The 15,692-nt window shown below is 46.5% G+C and overlaps 1 protein-coding gene across 1 annotated transcript in view; it reads left to right on the top strand.

Annotated features, from left to right (window-relative positions):
* LOC143962424 (uncharacterized) overlaps positions 1 to 15,692 on the top strand; it is an 83,623-nt gene that overhangs the window by 17,276 nt on the left and 50,655 nt on the right.

Here is a 15,692-nt window from a genome sequence, read left to right as displayed (position 1 = left end):
TGCTGGGGCACTATTCCTCCCACTGACATAAAAGATCGAGCATTGTTTACTCCAGCTGGGTGCCAGGACATTTTTCTACTCCCGCTGATCCTAGTCCAGCTCTCCTAAGGTCTGAAGGACAGTAAATTGGCTCTTTTGGAGACCCCCTGTTCTAATGAGTTCTCTCCACCAAAGTTCCCATCTGCACCCAATTGCCATGGGCAAGGTTTGGGTCACCTCCCCTCCCCCATGAACCATAACCTATAATAAATACATCATTGTGGCGTTTGGTTGTGGGAAACGCTGTTGATTTTGATCTTTGAACAGGTTTAGTAAAAATTGACCATCTTTCCGATTTTTGATATTTTCACTCGACTGGAAATTGCAGATCAGTACTGTGTGTTGTATCTTTTAATATAGAAAGTCTATTGCTCTTTATGTTTTGGCATTGTGCCCTCTTGCATACCTGTAACGTTATTTGAAAATGTTGAACCTGCAAATCTTCTAACCTGGAGACCTTGCCAGTAGGACTTCCTGTTGCAGGCTGACAACGCTAAGCCGCTGCCCTGCAATTAGCAGCGGCGTTGTCAGCCTACCGTGTCAGCTCCTTCGGTAGGCCTTTGTGTCTATCTGAGAAACCAGATAATGTTAATATTCCCACCTGGCACGTTCCTGGAATAGGCTCGGAGGTAACGGGTGCTGCAACGGCAGCCTGCTGGAGAGTCATCACAGGTCCATGAACAGTACTGGGCAGAAGTTTAAGGCCGGTGTGGAAAAAATGTTCTAAATGAAGAATGCCTTCAGAAATAGAAGTGTTAATAGTTTATTTTTCATTTTGTTAATTGATAAAAAAATAAATGTACAGAAGAGAAATTCTAATTGAATCAATATTTGGTGGGACCACCCTTCAAATCTTCTAGGTAGACTTGCACACAGTTCTTTGAAGGAACTCTTGCAGAACTAAGCACGGGTCTTCTTTGGATGTCGGCTGCCTCAAATCCTTCTGTCTCTCATGTCATCCCAGACAGACTCTATGATGTGGAGATCAGGGCTCTGTGGGGGGCAAGCCATCAGTTCCAGGACTCTTTGTTCTTCTTTACACTGAAGATAGTTCTTAATGACATTGGCTGTATGTTGGGGGTCATTGTCCTGCTGCAGAATAAATGTTGGGGCCAATCACATGTTTCCCTGATGGTATGGAATGATGGATAAATATCTGCCTGTATTTCTCAGCATTGGGGACACAATTGATCCTGACCAAATCTGCAACTCCATTTGCAGAAGTTCAGCCCCAAATTTGCAGGGAACCTCCACCATGCTTCACAGTTGGCTGCAAACACTCATTATTGTACCGCTCTCCAACTCTGCACCAACAAACTGCCTCCTGCTACAGCCAAATATTTCAAATTTTGATTCATCGGTCCAGGACACCTGCTGACATTTTTCTGCACCCGATTTCCTATGTTTTCCTGCATAGTTGAGTCACTTAGCCTTGTTTCCATGTCGGAGGTTTGGCTTTTTGGCTGCAATTCTTCCTTGATGACCACTCCTGGCCAGACTTCTCCAGACAATAGATAGGTGTACCTGGGTCTCACTGGTTTCCACCAGTTTTGTGCTGATGGCATTGCTGGACATCTTCCACTTTGGAAGGGAAGTAAGCATCTGCTGCAATGTGTTTCCTTGGCCGACCACTGCGTCTTTGCTCCTCAACGTTGCCCAAACAGTGGTGTCCTCAATGCTGAGTAATACAGGCAGATACTTATCCATCATGCCGTACCATTGGGGAGACCCCAAATTTAATCTGTCGCAGGACAATGACTCCAAGCATGCAGCCAATGTCATTAAGAACTCTCTTCGGTGTAAAGCAAAACAATAAGTCTTGGAAGTGTTGATTTGGCCCCCACAGAGCCCTGATCTCATCTTTATGATGATGGTTGTGGGATTACATGAGGAGATAGTAGGATTTGAGACAGCCGACGTCCACAGAGGATCTGTGCTTTGTCCTCCAAGGTGTTTGGAACAACGTACCTGCTGAGTTCCTTCAAGAACTGTGCGCAAGTCTACCTAGAAGATTTGAAGGCAAAGGGTGGTCCCACCAAATATTGATTTGATTTGGATTTCTCTTCTGTTCATTTACTTCTCATTTTGTTATTTGATAAAAAAAAAAAAAAACTATAAACACTTCTGTTTATGATAGCATTCTTACTTTGGCACAGTACTGATGATCACATGCTTGACAAAGGCGCCCTGCGCCGATCCGATCTGATACGTTGGACTTTGTCCTTTTTGTAAAGTGAACATTCTTCAATAAAACTTTCATACGGCACATGAAGATCGGTGGTGTGCTAGCAGATATGTACATCTAGTTTCTGTACAAGTAATACTTCATATTCCCATCGCACACGTTCCTGGTATAAGCTCTCAAGGTTTGGGTGCTGCAGCAACAACCAGCTGGATACTGGTTCAAGTCACAACGTAGATATTTGCCAGCACACCAAGGATCGGCACAAAGCGGCGTCCAAACGGGTTGTTTATTGCACGATCACAACACAAGAAAGGTGCAACGTTTCGGAGTCATGCAGGACCCCTTTATCAGGCATGTGCCCTTCGTCAGGCGCATGCTTGACGAAGGGCACATGCCTGATGAAGGGGTCCTTCACGACTCCGAAACGTTGCACCTTTTTTGTGTTGTGATCGTGCAATAAAACTACCCGTTTGGACGCCACTTTGTGCCGATCCTTGGTGTGCTGGCAAATATCTACGAAGTTTCGGTACAAATCCCCCTGTATAGAACATAAGATGCAGTCACAGGGAAGACCTTGCGTTGCCGCGCTCCACCATTGCACAGCAGTGCGTTGTTCTAGAAATAAAATGGGTCACATCCATGTTTCAGCAGGTACTGTAAGGGTGGGTTGGCAGCCCATTCCTTTCAACGGGCTGATGTGACGCGTGTTATTTTCGCAGCATAATTATTCTTCTACGGGATTTTGTAATGTGTGTTATCACACCACAGAAAATGCAAATGTGCTGCAAGAGATTTTGGATGGTTTAGCACAAGATTCCTAGTCACGGGTAAAAGGCTCATCCACGCTTGCCCTTGCCACAGCGGACAGGCGGCTGGAAACAATATGTCGCCTCCTCACTACCAGTTTTAACCCCCGAAAAGCTTGCACAATGTGCCGCAAACAACGTGCAGTACACTTGATTGCAGGGAGGGTGTCGGGGAGCTTTCCAGTAATTCTTGTTTTTTGCCGTTTCCCAGAAGTACACATGGCTCATTAGCATTTGAAAGGGAGGCCAACTGTAGCCTGAGTTGAGGCTAAGGGAGAAAATTTAGGAAACTGAATAGATCGAATGCTACTACAGATCCTAGTCCAGAGGTGACTTGTAGGGTTGTGTGATACCGAATATCTTGTGCAGACATTGAGGAAATGGAAGTTGAAGACAGATCACAAGGAGGTAAGTTGTGACATGGCTGCACCATAGTCATCCATAGCACATCATTTGGGGATGGAAGCTTTCCGGTTCTATGTAGAATGACTGAGTGGGTGATAGAGGAAGGTGTGATATGTGAGTTCCCAAGTCTGTACATCTGCTGTACCCATTATGAGGGGTCTCCACCATCCCTGAGCTGAGTTCCCAGGTCTGTACACCCACTGTGCCTATCATGAGGGGTTCCCATCATCCCTGTGCTGAGTTCCTAGGTATTTACACCCACTGTGCCTATCATGAGGGGTTCCCATCATCCCTGTGCTGAGTTCCTAGGTATTTACACCCACTGTGCCCATTATGAGGGGTTCTCACCATCCCTGAGCTGAGTTCCTAGGTATTTACACCCACTGTGCCCATTGTGAGGGGTTCCCACCATCCCTGAGCTGAGTTCCAAGGTCTGTACATCTGCTGTGCCCATTATGAGGGGTTCCCATCATCCCTGTGCTGAGTTCCTAGGTATTTACACCCACTGTGCCCATTATGAGGGGTTCTCACCATCCCTAAGCTGAGTTCCCGGGTCTTTACACCCGCTGTGCCCATTATGAGGGGTTCCCACCATCCATGAGCTGAGTTCCTGGATCTGTACACTTGCCGTGCCCATTATGAAGGGGTTCCACCATCCCTGAGCTGCGTTCCTGGGTCTGTACACCGCTGTGCCCGTTATGAGGGGTTGCCACCATGCCTGTGCTTGGGATGGTTCTTGGGGCTTGGTCAGCCATTTCCAACCCACCTATAACTGAACAAGTTTGCATTTCTTCATTAATCACCATCTAGTTTGCAAAGCATTTCCTTCTACAGTCACCTCCCTGGGCTTGGGGCGGCATCTTTGCGTAAACACTCGGGTTGCAGAAAACAATGACCCAAAATCCAGGGTCGCCCGGCACGTGACTGACGAGTTTGGTTTTTTGGTGTCACAGTTTCCCTATTTTGTGAGTCATGGAAGAAGACATTGCTGGAGGCAGACAAGTCGGGAATGGCATTCACCTGGGTGGATTAACCCTTTCTGGGGAGCATGGCTGTGTCTAGTCTGGAATGCAGTAAGCAATTCTCAGTCCTATGACGTAATTTGCTATTCTGAGAAATACACAATCCACATATTTTCATACAGCCAGATGCCATTCTTGTTTTGGCTGGAGAGCGGGGGGAGGGGGAGAGATGCTCATATAAAAACAATCGCTAAAATCTCGAATGATCCCTTTTTTATGGGGTTATAAATGTGCTCCTCCTACACCCCCAACCCTGCACCACCCTGCCTGCCGATATTTGCCCCCCCCCCCCGACTAATGAACCTGGAAGGGATAAGGATTGCGTCACTTCCTGCCATCATTCCTCAGCTACTGTAGCCAGGAAAGCAGCTAATCAAGCACGATCCATGCTTGATTAGCTGCAGGGGAGACATTCAGCTACTGTAGCCAGGGAAGCAGCTAATCGAGCACGAGCTGTGCTTGATTAGCTGCAGGGGAGACATTGGGGCTGGCCTTATAGGCCAGGAGGACCTGTCACTTGCCCATGCAATCACATAAGGGGCTTGTTAGGCACATTGTGGTAGAAATAAAGTTAAATAGAAAAAAAATTGATTATATAGAAATAAAAAAAATAGAAAAAAGGAAAAAGTGAAAGCACCCCCATACACACCCCAGTGCAATAGTAGGACGTGCACGTGTGTTTAACCACTTCCCGCCCAACAACATCAGATGACGCTGCTTCAGGCATCATTCAGATATCTTCTTTTTCTGCCGGCACCATAAAAACAATCCTAGGGGCTTTGATTGTTTTTACAAGCGGCGGGAGGGGACATTCCCCTGCCCCCCCCCCCCCCACCGGCCACCCTCCGGTGTTTCTACTGGCTTGTCCGTATGCTGGAGAATGAATCGGCCGCCTACCATAGAAAATACAGCGGACCAGGTGGTCCCCGGTCATCTCTATGACCTTTTTGGAGGCCGGGCGCAATGTTATGATGTCACGTCCTGCCTCGGTAGATGTAAACATGGCTGTTTCTCTGACTCGGAAGCCGAGATAAATTTATTTTTTCTGCTCTCATGCTTTCTAGCCTGGAGGAGAGATGTGGGGTCTTATAGACCCCAGATCTCGCTGTAAAGAGGACCTGTCATGCCTTATTCCTATTACAAGGAATATTTACATTCCTTGTAATAGGAATAAAAGTGATCAAAAAAAAAAAATGTAAAAGGAAAAGTGTCAAAATATATATATATATAAAAAGTAAAATAAACAATGGAAAAAAAATCTCTGTAACTCTAAACTGGTAACCTGTAAACATTTTTTAAAACGTCGCCTATGGTGATTTTTAAGTACTGAAGTTTGGCGCCATTTCACAAGTGTGCGCAATTTTAAAGCGTGACATGTTAGGTATCTATTTACTCGGCGTAACATCATCTTTCACATTATGCAAAAAAATTGGGCTAACTTTAGTGTTGTGTTTTTTTTTTATTTTTTTTATTTATTTGTGAAACAGTTTGAAAAATTTCTGCGCAAATACCGTGTGACATAAAAAGTTGCAGCGACCACCATTTTATTCCTTAGGGTGTCTGCCAAAAAAAAATATCTATGATGTATGGATTTCTGAGTAATTTTGCTGTATTTTTTGCACGTAGGAGAGAAGTGGCAGAATTGGCTTGGGGGGGCAAAGGGTTAAACACAAATTGCTAAGGTATCGCAATGGACATCATGTGAGAGCCGTATTCTAGCGTCAATTGACAGTTGAAAATAGAACTAAAGACAAAACTTTTTAAAATTAATTTTCGATAGTCAGCCTTGTCGGTTTATTATTATTTTTTTTTTCTATCTGTGTCTCTTTGGGGAGATCTCTCTTTCACTTCCTGTTGTGGCTATGGGACAGGAAGTGAAGGAAATCCCTTCAAAGTGGGTGTCACCAGAACTGGTGTCCCCCATTAGAAGTTTTCCCCTCAATTCCTGTTCCAGTGACAACCCAAAATGTGGGATTTTCTTTCACTTTCACTCTCCATGATACTGGTCACCAGAGGGTGAATCTCCCGAACAGGGACCTGAAAGGGGTTTAAACTTTAATCCCTCTCTACTTTTTCAAAACTTTAAAAAAAAAAAAAAAAAAAAATTGTTTTGCCTTTTTAGTTATACTTTAAAGCGGGATTCCACCCTAAAGTGGAACCTCCGCTGATCGGATCCCTCCCCCCCTCCGGTGTCACAATTGACACCTTTCAGGGGGGAGGGGGGTGGAGATGCCTGTCAAAGACAGGTATTTTCACCCACTTCCGGGCATAGACTCCCGTGGGAGTCTACGCCATTTCCTGCCCTGCCGCGCTGTCTGCCGGGACACACACGGGTCCCAGTGACAGCGCAGAGATTTCCTATTGCGCGGCACACGCATGCGCAGTAGGGAACCGGGAAGTGAAGCCGATTCGCTTCACTTCCTGATTCCCTCACCTAGAATGGTGGCGGCAGCAGCCGAGAGCCGAGCGATCGATCGGCCTCGGCTGCCGGCATCGCTGGAACCCGGGACAGGTGAGTGTCCATTTATTAAAAGTCAGCAGCTGTAGTATTTATAGCTGCTGGCTTTTAATATTTTTTTTTTTGGTGGAATCCCTCTTTAACTCCAAACTGATGACCTGTAAAGGCTTTTAAAGCGTCGTCTATAGAAATTTAAAGTGGAACTACTGCCAAAACTTTTTTTAAATTTAATTTTGGATAGAGTAAGGGAGAGTTATAATCCCTTCCTGTCCCATAGCCAAAACAGGAAGTGATAGGAAATCCCTTCCTGTCCCATAGCCAAAACAGGAAGTGATGGGAAATCCCTTCCTGTCCAAAAGCCAAAACAGGAAGTGATAGGAAATCCCTTCCTGTCCCATAGCCAAAACAGGAAGTGATAGGAAATCCCTTCCTGTCCCATAGCCAAAACAGGAAGTGATAGGAAATCCCTTGACAATAACTACCTCCCGCATGGCGTATAGTAAAATGAGGACATCATATGACGTCGCCCCAGAACGAGAGAAGAGATCCCGCCCATCGTCATTTTACTATGACACTTCCCTAGAAAATGGCGCAACCCCAATCTCTGTAAAGAGCCGGTGACGCGGCTCTTTAACCGTGTGATCGGCGGTGTCCAATCACCGCCGATCACATATAAACACGAAAGGGCAGTTTTTCAGCATCTCCTCGCAGCAGAGCGTGTACAGGTAGTCAGGGCACTGATCGGGAGTGCCCTGATTATCAATGTAGCCCCAGAAGTGCCACCAATCAGTGCCCATCAGTGGCACCAATCAATGCTCATCAGTGCTGCCTTTCAGTGCCGCCTATCAGTGCCCATCGGTGCCACAGATCAGTATGGCATATTAGTGCCACCTCATCAGTGCCACCTCATCAGCACCCATCATTGCAGCCTATCGGTGAAGAAGAAAAGTTACTTAATTACAAAATTTACTGACCGAAACTAAGAAACTTTTTTTTCTCATAATTTTCGGTCTTTTTTTGTTCTTTTAGCAAAAAATAATAAAAAACCCCAGTGGTGATTAAATACCACCAAAAGAAAGTTCTATTTGTGTGAAGAAAATTAAAAAAAATGTCATTTTGGTGCAATGTTGCATGGCCGCGCATTTGTCATTCAAAGTGTGACGGCGCTAAAAATTGGCCTGGGCAGGAAGGGGGTGAAAGTGCCCTGGTACTGAAGGGGTTAAGGGAATCCCTGGGGGACCCCCAGGTCACCAGAGCTAGTGTCCCCATTGGGTATAAGTATCTAAAAAGAAAAAAAAATAGAGGCCGATCAGCTGATAGCCTCAAGATTTACTGTTGCTGAAGGGGGAAGAAAGCAACAGGAATGACACAGATTATGCAGAGGGAACAAAGATCAGGAGGGTAGAAAAGAAAATCAGGAGAGGTGACAGGACAGACTCTGCTGCTTGGAGACACAAAAAAGTTAAACTTACAAAGACAGTGTCTTGTCATATCTCCCTGATATGCTCCCCTTTATCCCTCAAGGCAGCCTGTGAACTTCAGCACTGTAAAGCTTCTGTCAGCCTTCTCCTCTATCTGAGCCAAGACATATAATCAAGGCTGAAAATGTAGTGTATATGTTTTAATTTGAATAAAGTGATATATACTTTGTGAGACCAAAGAGAGCAGGAGAGTTTCCAATAAGGAAGTGACTGCTCTGGTCTTCAACAAAATGGCGGCCTCCAGCAAGAAGAAAAAGGAGCAATGCTGGAAGCAATTTACGGCACACAACCATTTTGTTGGTAGCGTAATTATTAATGTGGAATGTATGTTCCTTGATAAGAACATTGTTATCAAACCGTTATGGGTGAGGCTCTGCTTTAAGAAACGCATGAATGGATGGGGCTAGTGGGAAAATGGAAGGGGGAGGGGCCTCAATTATTAGATTATTAAAGCAGAACTAAACCCATCAATTTAACGGTTTCAAAAAAAGTTACATTCCCGACACGTGCTGGAAATGTAACTGTCGCGTTGGTTGTGATCTCAACCAAACTCAACCATCAAATGGCTGGTGTCATAATTTATCACATGTGCAGCACCATGACAGTTGAAGATCTGACATACGCCAAGATGGCAGCTTTCTTGGCTGAAAACGATAGGAGGGTTTAGTTCCACTTCAAGTGCAATTAAGTTTAAGTGGGAGGTGAAACGTCCGTTGGAGGCTCATTAGTTAAAAGTTGATACCATTGAGTATATTGGAAGCATTGCACTATAGACTTGTTGGGTTCCTACAGGCAATGTCAAAGGAAAGACTCCTAAACATCAAAGAATAGCTGCAAATAAAGAGTTAAACATTTTTTTTGGGTTCTGTAAATAATTGGTGCGATGAGCTGGGCTCATTCACCCGGCACAATGTCCCAAAATAAACAGTGAGAGAGGGTGAAGCAAAGTCCATATATATTCAGTATACCGAGCGCCCAACAGCGAGCTGGTCTTCAAGATGTCACGGGAGCCCCAAGGTAACGTTCCTTTTAGTCTTACATTTTACTCGGTTGTCACCCTCCTGACTCCAAGGTTTAAAGAGGAACTCTGCACTAATTTTAACCCCTTTATGCCACTTAAAATGGGCCTTGACACCCAAGGACAGTAAGAGGGGCTCCCGATTATGCGGCACGGCATTGACATCATCAGAAGCCTGTTAGATGTGCAGTAGTTGACCATAACACCAAGCGCCCAGCAGCGAGCTGGTCTTCAAGATGTCGCGGGAGCCCCAAGGTAACGTTCCTTTTATTCTTACATTTTACTCGGTTGTCACCCACCTGCCTCCAAGGTTTAAAGAGGAACTCTAGACTAATTTTAACCCCTTTATGCCACTTAAAATGGGCCTTGACACCCAAGGGGCTCCAGATTAGGCGGCACAGCATTGACATTATCAGAAGCTTGTCCTGTCTATAGTAGTTGACCGTGAGCTGTGGTGGTCACAGTTCTGGAGGGCTCTAAATGAGCGTACCCAGGACCTAGACAGTGGCGCATATATGCGGCAGTTAGGCATTGAGGAGCACCGCGCTTCCCCAGGGGTTAGGATACTATCCTGTATACACAATATCGCTATGACCCATCCAAACCAGAATGGAAGGAGCTCCAGGTGTGCCCACACTACAGCCACACAAACTGTTGAGCGAGTATCCAGATGAAAATGTTGGCAACTGCATGTGATGCGCTCTAAAATCCAGCTTTATAAAGAGTACAAAAAAAAAAGTCCCGATGTACAAAAGGCTGACGCATTTTAGCCCGGGTGGGTTATGACTAAAGCCCACCCAGGCTGAAACATGTCAACCTTTTGGACAGTGGCACTTTTATGTACTCTTTATGAAGTTGTAATAAACTGGATTGTAGAGCACATCACACGGAGTTGCTGACCTTTTTTCGTCTGAATATACTATCCTAAGCTTGGTTCACACCTACAGGTGCAACTGAGCATGGGCGCGTTTCCACATGTAAGGCCGTCCATTTATTCCAATGGGCTGCCATACGGGCAAGAAAGGTGGAAAATAAGTCACTGACTCTTAGCCAAAAAAGCACTGCACTGAACTGCATGGGGCTGTTTGCAGAGTCATGATGGTTCCATTAGCAATTAATCTTCTAAATGGGCGCACGTTTCTCTGCGTAATCGGGAAAGTGTGCGTTTTTGCATGTGTTCCCGATACCTAGCCTTAATCGTACAATACAGGACACAAGTATTCATAGATCATGAGTTATAGGCTTGTAGCATTAGGTCAGGAGTCTCCAAAGTACGGCCCTTGGGCCACATCTGGCCCACTAGGACGTTTTTACCAGCCTGCAGCTAGAGTCCTCAGGCTCATTGCAGGGATGGTCTCTCTTTTAAAGCTTTGTGGGGGACCTGCGATGCATACTCCCCCTACCTTAGCAGTTTGTGGTGCAGGTCCGGCAATCACTCCTGGCGCCTCCATGTGTTGGTTGATTGGACCGCCAACTTGAACCAATGAAGTGTTTCAGTGCAGGCCGGTTGCTGGATGTTTACATCTGTGTCTTTTACCGCTGTAATTTTGCATACAGCATGCCTGTGTGACAGCAGGGCAGCAGCTGGGAGGTGCAGAAGGTCTGCACCTAAGATACCCTGTACAGGGGTAAAGTACAGAGAGACTGATGGGTACACAGTTGTGCTAGGTGTGACGGCTCTGGAGGGGACACCGTTGTGTGGAGGGGGTGATGGTTCTATTGGAGACACAGTTGGGAATTCAGCTGTGTTGTTGGTGATGGCTCTGGATGGGACACAATTGTGGGGGAGAAGGTTTGATGGGTCTGTTGGAGACACCTTTTTGTGGAGGGGGTGATGGCACTGTTTAGGTCACTGTTGTGGGGGGATGATGGCTCTGTTGGGGACACCATTGTGGGGAGGGAGTGATGGCTCTGTTGGGGACACAGTAATGAGGGGGGTGGCTTTTGATGGCACTGATGGGGATGGGATGCAGTTGTGTTGGGGGTGATGGCTCTGGAGGGGACACAGTTGCGGGGGAGTGGGGTTGATGGGTCTGTTGGTAAAGCCTTTGCATAGAGGGGGTGATGGCTCTGTTGGGGACACAGTAATGGGGGGGACTTTTGATGGCACTGATGGGGGTGCAGTTGTGTTGGGGGTGATGACACTGCAGGGGACAAAATTGCGGGGGAGGGTGATTGATGGCTCTGGTGGAGACACAGTAATGGGGGGGGGGGGTTGATGGCACTGATGGGGATGCAGTTGTGTTGGGGGTGATGGCTCTGGAGGGGACACAGTTGCGGGGGAGGGGGGTTGATGGCTCTGTTGGTTACGCCTTTGCATAGAGGGGGTGATGGCTCTGTTGGGGACACAGTTATAGCGGGAGGGTTGATGGCATTGATGGGGATGCAGTTGAGAAGACATCATTGTGGAGAGGGGGTGATGGCTCCTCTGTTGGGGACACAGTAATGGGGTTAGAGCTTTTGATGGCACTGATGGTGATGTAGTTGTGTTGGGGGTGATGGCTCTGCAGGGGACACAATTGTGGTGGAGGGGGATTAATGGCTCTGTTGGAGACACAGTAATGGGGGAGGGGGGTTGATGGCACTGATGGGGATGCAGTTGTGTTGGGGGTGATGGCTCTGGAGGGGACACAGTTGCAGGGGAGGGGGGTTGATGGCTCTGATGGTGACGCCTCTGCATAGAGGGGGGTGATGGCTCTGATGGGGATGCAGTTGTGTTGGGGTTTATGGCTCTGTTGGGGACACCTTTGTGTGGAGGGGACAATGGCTGTGTTGGAGACACAGTTGGAGGGGTGGGGGGGGTGGGGGGTTGATGGCACTGATGGGGATGCAGTTGTGTTGGGGGTGATGGCTCTGCAGGGGACACAATTGTGGTGGAGGGGGATTAATGGCTCTGTTGGAGACACAGTAATGGGGGGGGGGGGGGTTGATGGCACTAATGGGGATGCAGTTGTGTTGGGGGTCATAGAGGGGACACAGTTGTGGGGGATTGGTGAGTGGTGGCTTTGATGGGAGCACAGTTGTGGGGGAGGGGGAGTGAAGGCTCTTATGGGGACACCGTTGTGGGGGGAGGTGTGATGGCTCGGAGGGTAACACAGATGTGTGTGAGGGGACACAAATGTGTGAGGAGGTTCTCATGGGAACACAAATGTGTATGGGGGCTTTGGTGGGGATACAAATGTGTTGGGAAATTCTGATGGGTGATGGGGGCACAAATGTGCGGGGGGTGCTATAATGGGGACACCAATTGGCAGGAAGACTCTGATGGGAACACAGATGTACGAAGTTAAATGAGGCTACGACATTTAGCGGATGGAGGATACAGGTGCACCATCCAGCCCTTCTGCTGCCAAATTTTATTCTATTCTACCACTGCGTATTTATAAGTAATTTATTTCGGCCTGCGAGTATCTGTAAAAGATACGATGTGGCCCTCGAAGTGAAGAGTTTGGAGACCCCTTCTTTAGGTGATAGGACACTGGCAAAGCTTTTGAAAACACACCCCCTGGGCACCTCCCCTTTAACCCTCCCGCTCTCCATGAGTCCTCGGTTTTGCTAGTGTCCTAAGGTGATGGACCTCTTTTTCCCTTCCTGAGAAATCACTTTTAGTTTAAAGTATAACTTAAGGCAAAACTATTTTTAAGGTTTGGATAGAGTGTAGAGGGATTAGAACCCTTGTCTGGTTTTTATTGCTTTCTGTTTCCCCATTGGAGAGATTCACCCTCTCTAATTGTCCAGGTGACCACTATCACCAAGTGGAAGCGAAAGAAAATCCCACGTTTTGGGTTGCCACCAGAACAGAGAGGAAATCTTCCAATGGGGAACACTAGTTCTGGTGACAACCAGGGATTGCCTTACTTTGGAGTGATTTCCCCTCACCTACTGTTTGGGCTATGGGACAGGAAGTGAAGGGGAATCTCACCAATGGGACACAAAACCTGACAGGGATTGTAACCCTACCTTTTAAAAAAAAAAAGAAAATAACCTTTTGCCTTTAGTTCTACTTTAACTAGTTTATTATTTTATTATAGCTCTGCATATCAAGATTATTATTAATCTTATCCATTAGTATTAATATTTGATACAATGTATCGGTATGTACTATATGTCTGTGTCTTTTGTACTTATAATCGGAGTCCCTAGGGGCGATTGTATTTGTTTTCCTTGCATCCAACGGACTTCTGCAGGGAAAAAAAGTATTTGATCCCCTGCTGATTTTGTACGTTTGCCCACTGACGAAGAAAATGATCAGCCTATAATTTTAATGATCGTTTTTATTTTAATAGTGCGAAACAGAATAGCAACAAAAATATCCAGAAAAAAGCATTTAAAAAGGGTTATAAATTGATTTGCATTTTAATGAGTGAAATAAGTATTTGATCCCCTATTAAAGTGGTTGTAAACCCTTACAAACAAACCACTTTGACCTACAGGTAAGCCTATATTAAGTCTTACCTGTAGGTCCAAGAAATATCTCCTAAACCTACACGGTTTAGGAGATATTTGCCGAAAGACAGGCACCGCTGTCTACGGCGCATGCGCCGTAGACAGCGGCGCGCAGGTGCACTGAGCGCGCCGCAGTTAACGGCGATATGCCGCGAGTGGCGGCTCCCATGCGCATGCGCGGGAGTGACGTCATCGCGGCTCCGACGAATGACAGCGCCGGAGCAGCGAGACCCACCAAGAAGATGGAGGCTCCGGACTACAGGGGACAGCGGTGACTTCGCTGGCTCCTGTGTCAGGTAAGTGACACATAATGGGGTAGTATGCGATACATAGTAGCCCATTATGCTTTACCTTTGCAGGGAATCAAAGAGGAAGTAAACTCATCAGGGTTTACTTCCTCTTTAACCAGCAAGATTTCTGGCTCCCAGGTGTCTTCTATACAGGTAACGAGCTGAGATTAGGAGCACTCTCTTAAAGGGAGTTCTCCTAATCTCAGCTCGTTACCTGTTTGAAAGACATATGTCCACAGAAGCAATCAATCAGATTCCAATCTCTCCACCATGGCCAAGACCAAAAAGCTGTCCAAGAATGTCAGGGACAAGACTGTAGACATACACATGGCTGGAATGGGCTACAAGACCATCGCCCAAGCAGGTTGGTGAGAGGGTGACCACAGTTGGCGCGAGTATTCGCAAATGGAAGAAACCCAAAATAACTGTAAATCTCCCTCGGTCTGGGGCTCCATGGAAGATCTCACCACGTGGAGTTTCAATGATCATGAGAACGGTGAGGAATCAGCCCAGAACTACATGAGAGAATCTTGTCAATGATCTCAAGGCAGCTGGGACCATAGTCACCAAGAAAACAATTGGTAACACACTACGCCTTGAAGGACTGAAATCCTACAGCACCCACAAGGTCCCCCTGCTCAAGAAAGATGTACAGGCCCATCTGAAGTTTGCTAAAGCAGTGGTCATCAAACCTGGCCTCAGGGCCCACTAACAGGCCAGGTTTTATGTATTACCTTTGGAAGATACAGACCAGAATACGGCAATCACTGAGCAGCAAATGATATCACCTGTGATGTATTTCAGTTATCTTGCAAACCTGGCCTGTTAGTGGGCCCTGAGGACAGGGATGATGACCACTGTGCTAAAGAACTGGGTGAAGGTGTTGTGGTCAGATGAGACCAAAATCAAGCTCTTTGGCATCAACTCAACTCGCCATGTTTTGAGGAGGAGGAATGCTGCCTATGACCCCCAAGAACACCATCCCCACCATCAAACATAGAGGTGAAAACATTATGCTCTGGGGGGTCTTTTTCTTCTAAGGGGACAGGACAACTTCACTGCAACAAAGAGACAATGGACGGGGGCCATGTACCATCAAATCTTGGGTGAGAACCTCTTCCCCCTCAGCCAGAGCATTGAAAATGATTCGTGGATGGGTAGAGTGGCTCAAGAAGAAGCACATTTAGGGTCCTGGAGCGGCCTAGCCAGTCTCCAGACCTTAATCCAATAGAAAATATGTGGAGGGAGCTGAAGGTTCACGTTACCAAACGTCAGCCTCGAAAACTTAATGGCTTGGAGAGGATCTGCAAAGAGGAGTGGGAGCAAAATCCCTCCTGAGATGTGTGCAAACCTGGTGGCCAACTCCAAGAAATGTCTGACCTCAGTACTTGGTGGCAAAACCCTTGTTGGCAATCACAAAGTCGACTTTTTTCGAAAGGGCTCAAATACTTATTTCACTCCTTAAAATGCAAATCAATTGATAACTTTTTCGAAATGCTGTTTTGTGGATATTTTTGTCGTTCTTCTGTCTCTCACTGTTAA

The sequence above is a fragment of the Lithobates pipiens genome, unplaced genomic scaffold (assembly GCF_037356315.1).
Source record: "Lithobates pipiens isolate NorthernLeopardFrog02 unplaced genomic scaffold, aLitPip1_a1.2 Scaffold_8, whole genome shotgun sequence".
NCBI lineage: Eukaryota > Metazoa > Chordata > Amphibia > Anura > Ranidae > Lithobates > Lithobates pipiens.
Note: the sequence above shows the minus strand (reverse complement) of the source record. Positions and strands in the feature narration are given on the sequence as shown.